Genomic DNA, 15,410 nt, shown 5'->3' on the forward strand with positions numbered 1-15,410 from the left:
TTCACGCTTTTGTGAAACCTATTCTAGATGCTTTATAGCACTTACATCCTTGTGGGAAAAGATACACAAGCAAATATATAAGTAAATAATGTCACGACGTTGCGTGCAGAAAAATGAAGCAACCAAATAAATAGAGAATGCTGAGTGGAGCTGCAACAGTTACATTAGATAGTATGGTTAGAGAAAGCCTCTGTGATAATATGACAACCAAGGAAAAGCCTGAATAAATAGGTAGCAGGGTGGACGGGAGTTTAGCAGTTACCAACAGGCATGAGGGAAGCAACTGAAAAGACTTTAGCCATGTGTTTGGTACCTTAGAAAAACAATAAAAGGGAGGGAAAGTAATTAATGAATGACTCAGTTAACTGTGAATTCTAGTGACAGAAGATCTCAGTAGCACTCAATCCCCTTGTTTTTTGTTTGTTTGGTTGTTGTTATTGTTTTTTTTCCCCGGAAATCTGGTTTTCCCCAAGCCTCGCCAATCAATTCAGTATTTTTTTCAGCCACTAATTACTGAAGATATATCGTTGTCATGTCCTTTGTACACTAATAGTCTAGCTTTAAAATACAGATATATACTTGCTTGCATAGCCAATCTTCTATTTAATTACCTTTAAAGGATTTTTAATTTCTTCTTTATTCTCTTTCATTTAATGTTATTCTACAATGTGTGTAATTTGAGGGTTTTTTTATTTTTTTTGGCTTGCATTCATTCTAATTTAACTCAATGGGCTGTGCTGAAGTTCTTAGTGGTTGTTTTTGGTTTCAGCTCTTTTTAAAAACCGCATATATTTTACTCCCTCCTCTTCGAATATCAATTACACTAAGTTGTAAATTATGGAGGTTTCATTCACCACTGAATTTTTAGGGTATACCTGTCAATTACCCTAATTTTTAAAAATCTTTTCTGTAACTCATTATCTTTGTATCCTCTGCTATTTCTCAATATAAACTATGTGCAAAATACTGACAATGGTATTATGAGGTCTTATGTACCCTTCATCCAAACTTTATTTTCTTTTTATGGACAATCTTCTTAAATTTCCACTTCTATTCACATCACCCAACTGCTTGTCAATATATTTTGAAGAAAATCCCAGAACGTACGTCATTTTAGATACAAACATATTAATGTGCATCCAAAGAATAAGAGATCTTTTCCTTACGAGGTAAACGCCATACCATAATCAGACAAAAATTACAATAATTTCATAACATCATCAAGTATTCAATGGGTACTCAAATTTCCCTATCTGATATTTCTCCAGGTTTGTTTGTTCGAATTGACACTCAAATAGGATATCAACCTATTGAGTTTTTGTTGATGCCCATATTTTAAATTCCTAAAACCACTATTTTACACATGAACTGGAATACTTGTTTTTCCTTGGGTGAGCTTTTGTTATCTTTTAGGTAGTGTTGAGTTTTCTGAAATGTTTGATGATGTTTGGTTGCCTGCTCATCTTTGCTGTGAGAATTTCTGCTTGCATCTCTATCAATCAGTTGCAGATATTGATGCCAGGGATGTTTCACTGATGCATAGTCAGCTGGTCTGTGCTGGCTTCTGAATGTCAGGTCTCCACATTCCTCCTAGACTTTACATATAACCGAGAATACCTGCTCTGCTTCTTACTCCCAGACCCCACCACCGGGGGTTGTGGGAGGAGGGCAGAGGGACAGAGGTACAAATATGCCTGTTTACTTTAGCTAAAGACAAGTGGTGTGATGCAAAGGAGAAGGAGCCAAATCATCTGGTGCTACTAATGCAGGCTCGCAATTGCCATCCTGACTATTACAAGAAGGACCTCCCTGGTTTCATTTTATCTTTAGAATCTGTGCTTGTAGCATGCTTAGGAGTGTCCCCAATTCCGCAATTATATATTTGTACAAGTGTTAACATCTGACTTTCTCTGGCCATTGTAAGCTCATCATCTTTCTACTTTTTCAATATTTCCAAAAGTTTATTTCCTGTCCATGATACACTGAAAGCAAAGTAATAGATATGTATACATAAATACAAAGATACAAGTTTCATAAATAGATATATGGACAGCTAATGTTCCCTCACTTTCTCATGGTACAAAAAAAGCTAAACATATATATTTCCTCTAATACCAAGAAATTCATAGTAGGATATGAGGTGGGTAAGGTGCTTAATCTGACTGATAGATTCAATACATGGCCTATTTATTTCTAACCCTAAGTTAGGCTAAGTTGTGCTCTCTCTTTCTCCATACAGGTAGATGAATAGATATAGACATATGAGTAAACCATATATCTCTCTATACTTATCTATCTGTATATATATTATATACATAAATAGATCGATGTAAACTATTTCTATCTATCTAGGCATATCTATTATATATATATATGAAATCTTACATGGGCAGGTAGATAGATATATCTATAGGCAGATAACTATGTCTCAGTAGATAGATGTATTATAGTTTAGATAGATATGTACAGTTTACACATCTATAAATAGACATCTATAAATAGACATAAATGGAAATCTAGATCTACAGATTTCTATACATATTTAGATCTATATCTACAAATAGATAAAGATAACTTTATATCTGTATATCTGTATCTATATATCAACAGATACAGAGTTTACACATTTATAGAGTTTTCTATAGATAACTCTATATCTGTAAACTCTGTATCTGTATATCTATATGTACCTATCTATCTATATATACACTATATATCTATCTATAGATACATATATAAACTATAATATGTTTTGGATTTATATACAGTTTTGGATTATGAATCTTAAACTCTGTCACTCTATCTCTCTGTCTCTTTCTCTATGTCTTTATTTCTATCTCAGAGAGACAGAGACAGAAATAGAAAGTTTAAAATCAAAAACTGTAAATAAATTTAAATTGGATAATAGCTCAATAATTTATCTCATTTTTATGTCACTTAATTCTTTCTATTATTTGGATATGCATCAATCCTTAAAACAGCTATGACCTAATAAGATGGAAATTGCTCAAGGTAGGAGATCTAGATCCTATTAACTTTGTGATTTTAGTAAGAGTATTGCTAGCTGTTCTTCAATAATGAGGTTAAAACTAAACTTTTAATATGAAGATTTCTAAGCATAATAAAATGTTGTTATCCTTGGGAATTAGATATCATCGAAAGAATATTAAGAATTATGCACATAATTAATTGAAATAAATTAACTTAGTGTTCTAAAAATAAACTAACAGAGAGAGGTATATATGTAAATGTTAAGATATATGACCATGATTTCTATAATCATGTATTTCATAAAAATAGAATTTCAAAGGCATTGAGAATATTGACTTTAGAAACCAGATTGAAGAAAAAAGCCGTAATGCTACCTGCCCACAACACATACTTTCACCAGATATCTGGAGGCCTGACATATGAAAACAAACATTTTTTTTTTCTTTGCCTCATAGAGCATAGTGAAAATTTTGTGGGTGTAGTTAGAGAGTACAAACATCAAATCATTAATCATAAGTTATTAAAAAGCAATACTGTCTAATAAAAATTAAGCAGTGCATTTCAGTTTTCAGAATTATCCAAGCAGAGGCTAACTTATTCAAGCAGAGGCTAAACAGATGACAATTAATTCACCTGTTTACTTAATTGTAGATAGAATTCATGATTTAAGAGAATGTGTGATAAATGAGTGAGCTAGTTTTCACTAACACTCCTTCCTGCTCTAAAGTACTTTCATTTTATGTTGTTATATAATGAACAATGTTGTTACATATTTATTTTACTATTTTATTAAATTATATATAATTCATATAATTACATATGAATTTTACTAGGGATAGGTTAGTATGAAAAACAGTTTATAGAAGGTTTACACTAATTGAAAAATAACCTTTTGTCATACTTTTGTTTATTTCACCTTACAAGCTTAGGCATTTAAAACTTGATTTACCTGACAGTTGTTTCTTACATTACAGACATCTACTAATGGCTTTATTGCCTGTCTAATGGTCATTAAGTGAAAATGGGCATCTGGAATAACACAGCTGGGGTCCACTTTACCAAGATTCTTTTTAACAGTTGGATATCTACATGATGTTTTTACCCACTGTTCTTTCTGAACATTAGTGCCCCATAACTGTCTTTTACAATGTAATTCATTTTCTTTCTTCACTTAACTCTGTTGAAGGAATCAAAAGGCTGAACCCGTAGTTGTACTAAGAAGGGGAGGGCAGATGGTCTTGAAGAGTAGAAACACCTTACTTTAGAGGTAGCATTAAGATGAGCTTCTATTGACTTGAGCTTAAAAATTAAAAAAAAAAAATTACAATCTCAGTAGTGCATTTCAAAGGCTCAGAATTATTGATTCAGACATAAATCCATGTTTAAAAATGCTAACACATATGCAGTGTAACTAGTTTTACCAACTGGTATACTGTTTCCCATAATGCAAAATTTACTCTTGTGTTTATTTTTTTTGTATACTAAAATATTGAGATTCTTCCCCGCAGTGTCCTGAAGCCCTCAATGTTCGTATATCTCTTTAAGGTATCTTATGTGTATGAAATATGGCTCTAAAATGCTAGATTTGGCCAACAACAACAACAAAAAAATCCCCCCACCTTTTTTTTTTTTTGAGACGGAGTTTTTCTTTTGCTCTTGTTGCCCACACTGGAGTGCAGTGGCGCAATCCCGGCTCACTGCAACCTCCACCTCCCAGGTTCAAGCGATTCTCCTGCCTCAGCCTCCCAAGTAGCTGGGATTACAGGCATGCACCACCATGCCCAGCTAATTTTTTGTATTTAGTAGAGACAGGGTTTCACCATGTTGGTCAGGCTGGTCACAAACTCCTGACCTCAGACGATCCACCTGCCTCGGCCTCCCAAATTGCTGGGAGTACAGGCGTGAGCCACCATGCCAGGCCCACAAAAATCAATTCTTAGAGCTGTTCAGTTCATTATGTTTAGAAGAACAGATAAATTGTATACAACAATAATATAGCTATATGTTATAGTTATTGTGTTTTTCAACATAATAGTTTATTTGAAGGTTTGGTATGTTGTTAACAGATTTCTTAAATATAATCATACTTGGATTATGAACTGTCAGATTAAAAATAATATTAGTGCTTGTATTTTTCTGTGTGTGTGTGTGTGTGTGTGTGTGTGTTATGTTTTCACTAATCGAAGAAGCTTGCTGGTATTTCTTTCTTGGTTCTTGAATACACTCAGGCTTTCTTTCTAATACAACTCCCTCTATGCAAATATACTCAAGATGAGTCCTCCCTATCTTGTGTTTAATACAAGGTCATGGAATGCAATATATTTAGTTAATTGTACCTAACTTTTAAAAAGTCCTTTACGTGAACCTATAATTATATGTATTTTTTATATGTTACTATGTTCTAAAGGTGTTTGATGTTTAAAGTTCATTTAGAAATGTTCTTATAAGTAGAATTACTTCAACCATCTGTACAGACTAGCAAAATACTATTCTAAGTGTCTCCTTATGTTTTAACCTGAACTCTCTCTCTGCTTTAATTGCAATAGCTATGACAACCACCCCATCAATGACAAAAATCCTAGAAGGATGTATGTATAGTAAGTTGAAGTGTTGAGAAGAGAATGGCTCAGAGTCAAGCGGGAACAAGGTAAAAACATCAAAAGGTTGTACTGGTGATAATGGCCAGGTGTGTGCCATTAGTGCCTCCTTGATATTAAAAAAAATATGGCGGATCAACTACATGTTAGTCAATTCCAGCCTAGTAATCAAGAGGATATTGAAAGGGAACTTTTCAACAAGATAGCAAATAAGCTAAGTGCATGGACCATGGACTTTCTCTCCAATCTACTTGATATCTAAGCTTCACTAAGTATCCAGATGCCATCTTGTGATGAAAGAAAATGCCATTCTTAGTAAGAGGAAAGACATAATTACACCACATATGTTGCGATACACTAAACACATTTCATTTTTTTATTACATGTAAATTTAATCTCTCCTACCTTTTCCAGCTTTGAATCATTAAATCCTGTGTAGGTCAGATGCAGTTAAAAACAAATAGGTCTTTACTCAACCATGACTTTAAAATTAAGGATTAATGTGTATATATGGAAAAATGTTTATCTTTAAATTCAGGTTTTGTAGAAATGAGCAAAGGCTTACTAATAACCAAAGTTCATATTAACATACTAAGAAGGCTTGAAGAATATAAAATACATTTGGAGAGACTAAAATGTAAACTTTATTGTGATAAGCCTATTGCAGGAAGAATGCGTGATACAGATATGCATAATGTGATGTAGGGGAAGTATTTTAAAACAAAAAGAAACAACTTTTGAGATACCAATGGTGGGTGTGAGTTGTGGGAGAGATGGGTAAGTAATGCAGAGCAACAAAAATGTCTAGGAATGCACAAGTAAGCATGCTGGTTTCCATTTCAGATTCAAACTTCAGAGAGAGAGGGAAGAAAAACATTTAAATATATCTGGCATAATCCAAGACTATTTACAACAAGTGTTCTGTGTTTCTAATAATAAAACAGACTTCACCTCAGAGTACCTGCAGAACTGGGACTCCAATGACCAGTGAGAATGAAGAACAACTTGTTGAAGGTATAGAGAAGGCAGCAAATCATACAAGAGGGTCCGTCCCAAACCAGAGATAGTATAGATAAACCTCTCATGTTAACTATGGAAAAAATAAAGGAAGATAACGTATTTTAATAGAAGGGAAATTGCGCTTATTGGGAGTAAGAACACTGAATTGACTGAATATCTTAAAGAGAGTTAGGAAGTGAAATTCTCAATAGGTGATTATTCTTTGACCAATTTTGTCTTATCTGTTATCCACATTCTTCCCTACTCTTCCCAATACATGTGTAAGAATATCCAAGGGCACACACATACCATAAGCAGGAATGGTGTCCTAAGGAAAGTCAATATAGAGAGTAAGAAGTATATCTGTCACAATGTGTACATGTATACATCCTAAATATTTGTACAATTAATTTACTTCTCTTCATTTCCAACACTCCTAGTCTATGCTATGAACATCTCTTACCTAAAATACTACAGATGTCCCCTAAATTTTTCCATAAGTCAGTTTTTTCCTCTCCAAGCTGTAAGCAGAAATTCATTTTTAGATTGCAGATATGACCGTGACACGTATCTGTCTCAGTTTATAGAACAGGTCTCTAACAGGGCCAGTAGCTTCCAGTCACTTCTGTCCCTTACTTTTTCTCCAGTCTCATTTTACATATTTTTTTACATGCTCTCTATATTCCTGTAATTAAATATTACTTTCCCCCCAATGCCTTTGGACTGCTTCTTTCCTCCACATTAAATACTTTTTACCACTTCCCTCAGTTCAGTTCATTCTCCTCAGTGTTTAGAGCTCAGCTCAGATATCCTTTTCTCTTGGAGACATTCTCTGGCCAACCCAGACTAGATAATGTTCCCTTGCTGTATACTTTCATACCTCCCTCTGTCTTTCCTTCATAACACTTTGGTAAGTGTGTACAACTGCATCCTTGTTTTTATTTAATTTCCTCTCACTGCCATGTTCTGTAAACTCAATGCAAGCTGAGCCTGCCTATTTATTTCACTACGCAACTCCTAACTCCTAACAAAGTATTAAACAAAATAGGTGCCAAAATATCTGTTAAGCCATTGTGTGAATGTATAAATGAATAAAGATATGAATACAGATACACTAGTCTAAACACGTTTGCATGGCACATACCTATATGTGTTCCAAATAGATAACAAGGAGAATCACAATTATCATTGCCAGAAGAAAAAATCTGGTAAAACTTTTACTTTCCAGATATTTAAATAGCATTCATGTTAAAATTTTTAGTTCACTTTTATAATGCATTGAAAATACTTAGGGACATTATTTACTTATCACAAGTTTATTTTACTCTTTGAAAATATATTGCTTACTGGACTATTCACAATAGCAAAGACATGGAATCAACCTAAGTGTCCTTCGACGGGGGACTAAATAAAGAAAATGTGGCACATATACACCATGGAATACTACACAGCCATAAAAAAACAAAATTATGATTTTTTTTTTTTTGGCAGCAACATAGATGCCGCTGGAGGCCATTATCCTAAGTGAAATAATGCGGGAACAGAAAACCAAATACTGCTTATAAGTGAGAGCTAAACATTACTCATAGAAATAAAGATGGCAACAATAGACATTGGAGACTACTAGATGGGGAAGTGATGGATTAAAAGGACTGAAAAACTAACTCTTGGGTACTACGCTCACCTCCTGGGTTACAGAATCATTCTTATCCTAAACCTTAGCATACACAATATACCCAGGTAACAAACTTGCACATGTACCCCCGAATCTAAAATAAAAGTTGAAAATTAAAAATATATGCATATTGTTCATTGAGATAGACTACATATTGAGAGATTAGCTCTATGAATATAACATGAACCCTAAACTGTGTGATTGAGAGAATTCTACACATTTATTGGCCTTCATTTTAGATAACATGTTAAATAATTCAATAATGAACATTTGACAGTGCAACCTCTTCATATAAATGTGCATATTAGTCAAGGGGCTGTATTATTAGCTTAACAACTAAAGTCTATTTTTTTTTTTTTTTTTTTGCATGTGCAAAGTCCAATGTAGAGGTGTCTGGAAGATCTTTCCTAAATGTGACTCTGTCACCTAAGTGGATTGCATTGTCATGGAAGCCACTATTTCAAGCTGTAGCCTCTAAAATCTCTACAGCCAGGGTTGGGACTAATATTCAACCCTTTAACTATCATTGCATTGATCAGTAATCAATCATCTAGTTATGCCTCACTTCGATAGAGCTAGGAGAGGCAGTTTATGGGTGTATCAGAAATAGGATGAAGGTGGCTGGGCATGGAGGCTCACGCCTGTAATCCTAACACTTTGCGGGGCTGAGGCAGAAGGACTGCCTGAAGCCAGGATTTCGAGAGCAGCCTTGGTAACGTAGTGAGACCCTGTGTCTACAAAAAGTAAAAATAATAAAATTTAAAAAATACCCAGATGTGATGGTGTGCGCCTGTAGTCCTAGCTACTTGGGAAGCTGAAGTGGGAAGATTGCTTGAACCTAGGAGTTCGAAGCTGCCGTGAGCTATGACCATGCCACTTAAACAGTGAAACAGTGAAAAAAATAGCATAAAGGAATATGTACTGTAATATTTAAGTATTGGATTTTTAGTAACGAAAAGTTTCTAATGGTTAACTGTGTTTCCCCACAAAGATACATTTAATTCCTAATGCCATGTACCTGGAATGTAACAATATTTGGAAATTAGATCTTTGCAGATATAATTAGTTAAGATGAGGTCCTAATAATTTGTGGTAGGTCCCAATTCCATATGACTGCTATTCTTATAAGACGAGAAAACAGAAACACATAAAAAAGGCTTGAAAAAATACAGACATAGAAAGGCAGAGACTGGAGTTGTGCTGCTACAGCCAAGGAATGCTTGGGGCTCCCAGCCACTGGGAGAGTCAGGGAGATGCTCCCCTACAGGATTAGAAAATATATGGTCCTGCTCACATATTCATTCTGGACTTGTAGCCTCCACAACTACAACTATAAGACAACAGATTTATGTTGTTTTAAGCCACCCACTTTCTGGTACTGTGTTACGGCAGTCCTCTAAGACGAGAACAATATAGAAAGTCAGTCATATCCTTCCAGAAATTAACAAGCTGGAATCACATTTTATTCATTGGCCTAGTAAATTCCTTTGCTGTTCTCAGTATTTCTAGAAAAATATCGGGTTGTTGTGTTTTATTTTTATTTTTTATTTTTTGTCTGATAATGAAAAGGATAAAAAATCAGCTAAATAACAGGATTTTTGTCATTTGAGGATATCACTTACTAACAAGAGCTTATATATTTGAATGGACCAACAGGTAAATAACAGGTACCTGTAGGCCATCCATATTGTCAAACTAAGTGTAAGTTACAAAACATAGAAGACATACTTAGGATTCAAACAATAAAGATTCAGAGAAGAGCAATTGCAATCTCTCGCCCATGCACAGAAAACTGAGTGAAGCATTTTATATTTTAATTTGTGTTTAGTGGTGATAGCAAGCTCATCAAAGAATGGAACATTGATGCCTCAGCATTATAGGAGACATAATCTTTATAGCCCTAAATGCTGCACAGGCAGGTACAGAATTGGGCGCATGTCTCATGGTGGCCAGCAGCTTGCCTTCATAGAAAGGATACTTATTGAGCAGAACTCCATGCACTGGTTACCATGCCAGGGAAGGACTCCAACTACATGGAGGATAGCAAAGCTCATCCCAAAGCCAGCCGACAGGAAGAGAAATCTAAACATGTCTACTCAGTGCAACTTCCTATGGCAATTGCCAAGGAAAACATGATAGAGGCAAGCACTGGATTCAACAATGTGTTTCCTGCATAGAAAAGAGACAGAGCTAGATTAGCTCCAGTGGCGTGCCTCAGTCCACCATGGCTAGTGGCTGCCCTTGGAAAGCAACACAGGGCAACTGGCTTACATGTACCAGAATAGAAGGACCGCAATCTGTCCCCTATGGAGTCTGAAGTACCAAAATCTGAGGGCATATCTGAGGGCCATTGACACACATGCTTGGCCTGGATAGAGGAGGAGCACACCTTGAGTCTGAAACGGGAAAAGATATCCCCACACGAGGTGATAAGCCCAGCACAGGCTGTGTGGACCCTTGTTCTCTTGGGATGGAAGTGTTTCAGGCCCAGTGCCCATTCCTATTCTTATGTGGCTGAGCAGAAATCAAAGACTGTAACGACGAGACTACCTAGCCCAACAATCATAAACTTCAGTTCTGAACAGAGGCTGCAAGTCCACCCGATCCACTTTTCCTCAATTTCCTTTTCTTTGCCTGACTTTTTCTTTATTATCATTTTGAGTATTCCAGAAACCCATTATAAGTCATTACTTCACTGCAGTCACAAGGTCCCTAAGGGAAGAACTTGCCCCTCCTTTTTTGGGCCCCTATGTGACACGTCAGATCTTTAGTTCAGGTTTGTCAATACTATTTCTCCACTTCTTTTATAAGCTACTAATTCAGTTTCCATGACACCAAACTCCTTATCCTATTTCATTGACCACATGGTTACTGTTCTCATTAATTATTGTGTCTTTTACTTAATGGCTTTCTCTCTAATTTTATCTTCTCACTCTACACTCCTTTTTTTGATAAACTGTCTATTCCTATGGTATACTTGGCCATCGTAATTGTGATAATGTCCAGATTTCTATTTCTCATATCACCTTCTTCCTTGAGTATGGACTCATGAGTCTGCTTCCTACTGGGAAGTTCTGACAACATCTATAATTTACATGGGTCCATATTGAACTTTTTTTCTTACATCCCTTTCCCTTAATAACAGCATTTCTTATCTGCACTACTATGTACAAATTTCACGATAGGAAATCCAAGCAGAATTATCTTGGTGACACTCATGGGTGTACCACTATTAAGATTCTTCTGTCACTCATTTTTTGATCATGAATTTATAGTGACTACCCAGATATATAGTACAAGACATAAAATTGAATCAATAATCTAAAAAACAAAACAAAACTACCAGTGGTAAATGCATGATTTTCAAATATGGCATTTCAGGCTGTTATAAGAAAACTTTTACACAAATTAAATTAATGATATTTATCTGAGCAAGAACAATTGATAAATTAGGCCGCACTCTAAAACAGAACAGATGCAGAGAGTTCTGCTGAACAGTGTGAGCAGTGGGTTTTTAGAGGCCAAACACAGAAGCAAATTAGAAAATCCTCTGATTGGCTACAGGTAGGTGTCTGACTTATTTGATGGTGCAAAGAGGCATTTGTTTTGCGGGGGCAAGTCTGATCAGTTGTTTGCCTGTGATTGGCTGAAGCTCAGTTGTATGTAATTGGTAGAAACCTGGCTATTTGTTATGAAATAATATTCTCCTAAGTTAGATTTTGGTTTATGTATTAATTTAGGTTGCAGTTCGTTATATAGCAACTCAAAGTACAGAGATAGCCTCAGACATTAACTGAGGTCTCCTATTTTTTAATTTAATAATACAAGAACAGTCTTCCAAGATCCAAATACACATTTTAAAATTCTGTACATCTGTAACTTCACCACATCATATCCAAATTGTATCCTACTTTTTTGCCTTTTATATTAATATTTATAATAAAATTTGTATAATATTAAGTATAATTATTTCATTTAATAGTATTCACTTAATGGTACTCATACAACTCATTTGCCCAAGCTAAATCTTACAGTCTTTCCAGTTCTTACAATTTTAAAATCTCCTCATATTCAGGAAATCATCAAGACCACTAGCAGGAGAACTTCCTTACAGACCTAGACCTCCCACCTCTAGACTCATACATGAGAGAGAGAGAAAGTTTTGCTTTTCTCAAGAGACAGTTCTTTTGAGTGCTTCTTTTACTTTCAGCCAAACTTAGTTCCAGTTAATAGGTTTTAATATGTACTTACACAAATTATTATGTTAAAAGTAATGAAGTAAAATTATTTCAACTTACAACAGTATAAAATAAACATTTCGTAGGGAAATGAACAGAACTACTTAAAACTTCAGAACACAAGGCTATTTTACTAGATTTTGTTCAGTTTAATAGAAGGGTGTTCCACCTCACAGACAAGATTCCAGTGTTTAGTTGCGATACTGGCCAGAAGGAGGATCCCTTCTGAGATGTGATCACTGTCAAGAAAGACTTAACACATGAGAGGGATCTGCAATTCCATTGCCAATCATTCAAAGTTCCTTGAAGATCAACAATTTCATCAAGAAACACTTGTTCTTTGAAATTTAGAATATCCAGAACTTTTCTTACATAATAGCCTATAAACTTCAGTATAAAACAATAATCATTAATAGTCACTGGTTTATTTCTTTAAAAATCTTGTCAAACAATTTTAAAATTCAGCAGAATCGCTCCTTAATGCAATTAAGATGTTTAGCAGCTTTAAGTAGTTATCTTAACATTTCTGTACCTCCAGGGTCAAAGTGTCATATTCATGGCTAGATTTTGTAGCAAGAGCAGCAGTTTATCTATGTGAAACACCTCTTATTGGTTCAGCTTATCTCAATATGTGATTTCTATGCCATGGTGATATTTGCTATGAAAGCACTGATATATTTTAGAAGATATTCTCCATTCATATGGGTCCTTCTAGTTTGGCAGAGCTAAATGGACTTCGTTATTTATATTTCATCTGACAAAATGGAAAAGTTTAGGTGAACTGACATAACCAGATTTTGTTTGTAGTACACTATTTTGATTTGAATTATAGATAATTTACATTTCTAAATGCATCTCTAATTCCAAAATGAAGAACTACTGTACTTCAGCAATGATACTGTTTTTCTGGCTCCAGATCATTTTAAAGCAGGTTTAATAAGGACCCTGAGAATTATCTCAACTGTGATAATTGCTGTGATATTTGCAATAAAATGTTATAAAATAACTACTTAATACTTACTGTATTAGTCAATTCTTACATGGCTATAAAGAACAACCTGAGACTGGATAATTTATGAAAAAAAGAGGTTTAATTGACTCACAGTTCCATGGTCTGTACAGGAAGCATGGCTGGTAAGCCTCAGGAAACTTACAAACAAGGCAGAAAGTGAAGGGGAAGAAAGCACATTTTACCATGGTGGAGCAGGGGATAGAGAGAGCAAAGGGGGAAGTGCTACACACTTTTAAACAACCAGAACTTGAGAGAACTTATTATCACGAGAACAACATGGGGGAAATCCGCCCACGTGATCCAATCACTTTACACCAAATCCCTCCTCCAACATTGGGGCTTACAATTCAACATGAGATTTGGGTGCCGACACAGAGCCAGACCATATGGCTTGCAATGTTTCCCCCTGTTGTGCTACATCTTGTTTATCAAGACTATTGCAATTTTAGACTTGGTTTTAACAATACATTAAATTTAATTCAGTTACTTGTTGTACCTTCAAGAGATTTTTCAGGCTGGATAGCTCTGATCCTGAAGATGAGACCAGATTTAAATTAAAAAAAAAAAGTTAACTTTCATTACCAAGCTGCTAAAATCTAAATTTTAAATGTTAATTTTTTATCAAATTTGTGTTATTTTATTTCATTTAAAGCTGAAAATTTTAAAACGCAAAAAATAGGTTCTATTGTCATTGTGTTTTGATCTGGGTTTTATAAACCTATCTCATTATATTTATTCATTCAGAAAATATTTATTGAGTGTCTCAGTTCTAGGTGCTATAGATTTATTAATAAACTCAACAGACACAAATATTTGGCAGTTTTGTTCACAGTCACCAATAATATTCATCATTTCAATATTTAGCTGTTAAAAAAATTAATCACTAATATAGTATGCATTCCAAAATGAAAGAGGAGAGAGGAAGGGAACATAACTAAATACCAATCTATACTTTCTATATTTATACAAATTTCATACACTAAACAATTATTAGTAATTAGAGGTAACATTTTAACCTTTAATTTAAAATAATGTAAAAATTCATAATGAAGTCCAGTACATGATAATTCTCATTAATAATTTAAATAATTTATACCAAGTAGTTATAGTGGTTGGTTCAATGAAAGACTTACGGGAATGCATGCCTATAATTTGTAAGATCTGCCACCCTACCAGCCTTACTGTTTTTCTCATTGGTAATATTCATGAAGTCACTGGTAATTTTACATTTTAAATTATGCAGTATGAATTGCATATATAGTACTTCTTAAATGTCAACACATTTATCTTAAATCATTTATCGAAGTATGAGAAGTACCTATCATCTTTTGGTAAATAATACCTTTAGGTTTTTCCTAGTTCTTGGCTCCAGACTAACCATCTTGACCTGTCATTCTAGTTTTTACTTCTGACACATTCTATAGTCTGTGTCTGATATTCTCTACTATTTCCTCATTTGTCCTTGCATTCAGATTGCCTTTTCTGACTCCCAGCTTCCACGGAGAGATTAACTCTGTTGGCTGCAGCCCTATTCCCAATTCCTTGGCTAGACCATGGGTCCTTCATGTTAGAAAACCTGGCTTTACTACTACTACTACTACTACTACTACTACTACTACTACTACTACTACTACTGCATTTTTTAAAAATATATTATTTTACTATTTGATGTTATAATTATTATTTTTCCACACTTCCTCATACTGCTTATCTCTTACTTAAGAATTTATGAATAAAGAATTGATTTTTCAATACATCCTTCCAAAAATTATCTGATACTGAGTTAGTTGCTCTCTCTTGTGCATTCTCAATCCTCACAAGCCTTTCTCAAACACAATGTTTATCAAATAAAATTGTAGCAACCAATATACTTAGTGGAATTTCTCACAGAGTTTGAG

The 15,410-nt window shown here is 34.6% G+C and overlaps 1 long non-coding RNA gene across 3 annotated transcripts in view; it reads left to right on the forward strand.

Moving 5' to 3' along the window:
* The window catches only part of LOC134757012 (uncharacterized), a 58,566-nt gene that overhangs the window by 16,669 nt on the left and 26,487 nt on the right, over positions 1 to 15,410 (forward strand). For 2 of the 3 annotated variants that reach the window (XR_010130605.1, XR_010130603.1), the window contains exon 3: positions 5,538 to 5,638. This is a non-coding gene — a long non-coding RNA (uncharacterized lncRNA). Of the gene's footprint in view, positions 1 to 5,537; positions 5,639 to 6,431; positions 6,603 to 15,410 lie in introns of all 3 variants that reach the window. The other variant, XR_010130604.1, reaches the window with a different exon arrangement.

This window comes from Gorilla gorilla, chromosome 14 (genome assembly GCF_029281585.2).
Source record: "Gorilla gorilla gorilla isolate KB3781 chromosome 14, NHGRI_mGorGor1-v2.1_pri, whole genome shotgun sequence".
Taxonomy (NCBI): Eukaryota; Metazoa; Chordata; class Mammalia; order Primates; family Hominidae; genus Gorilla; species Gorilla gorilla.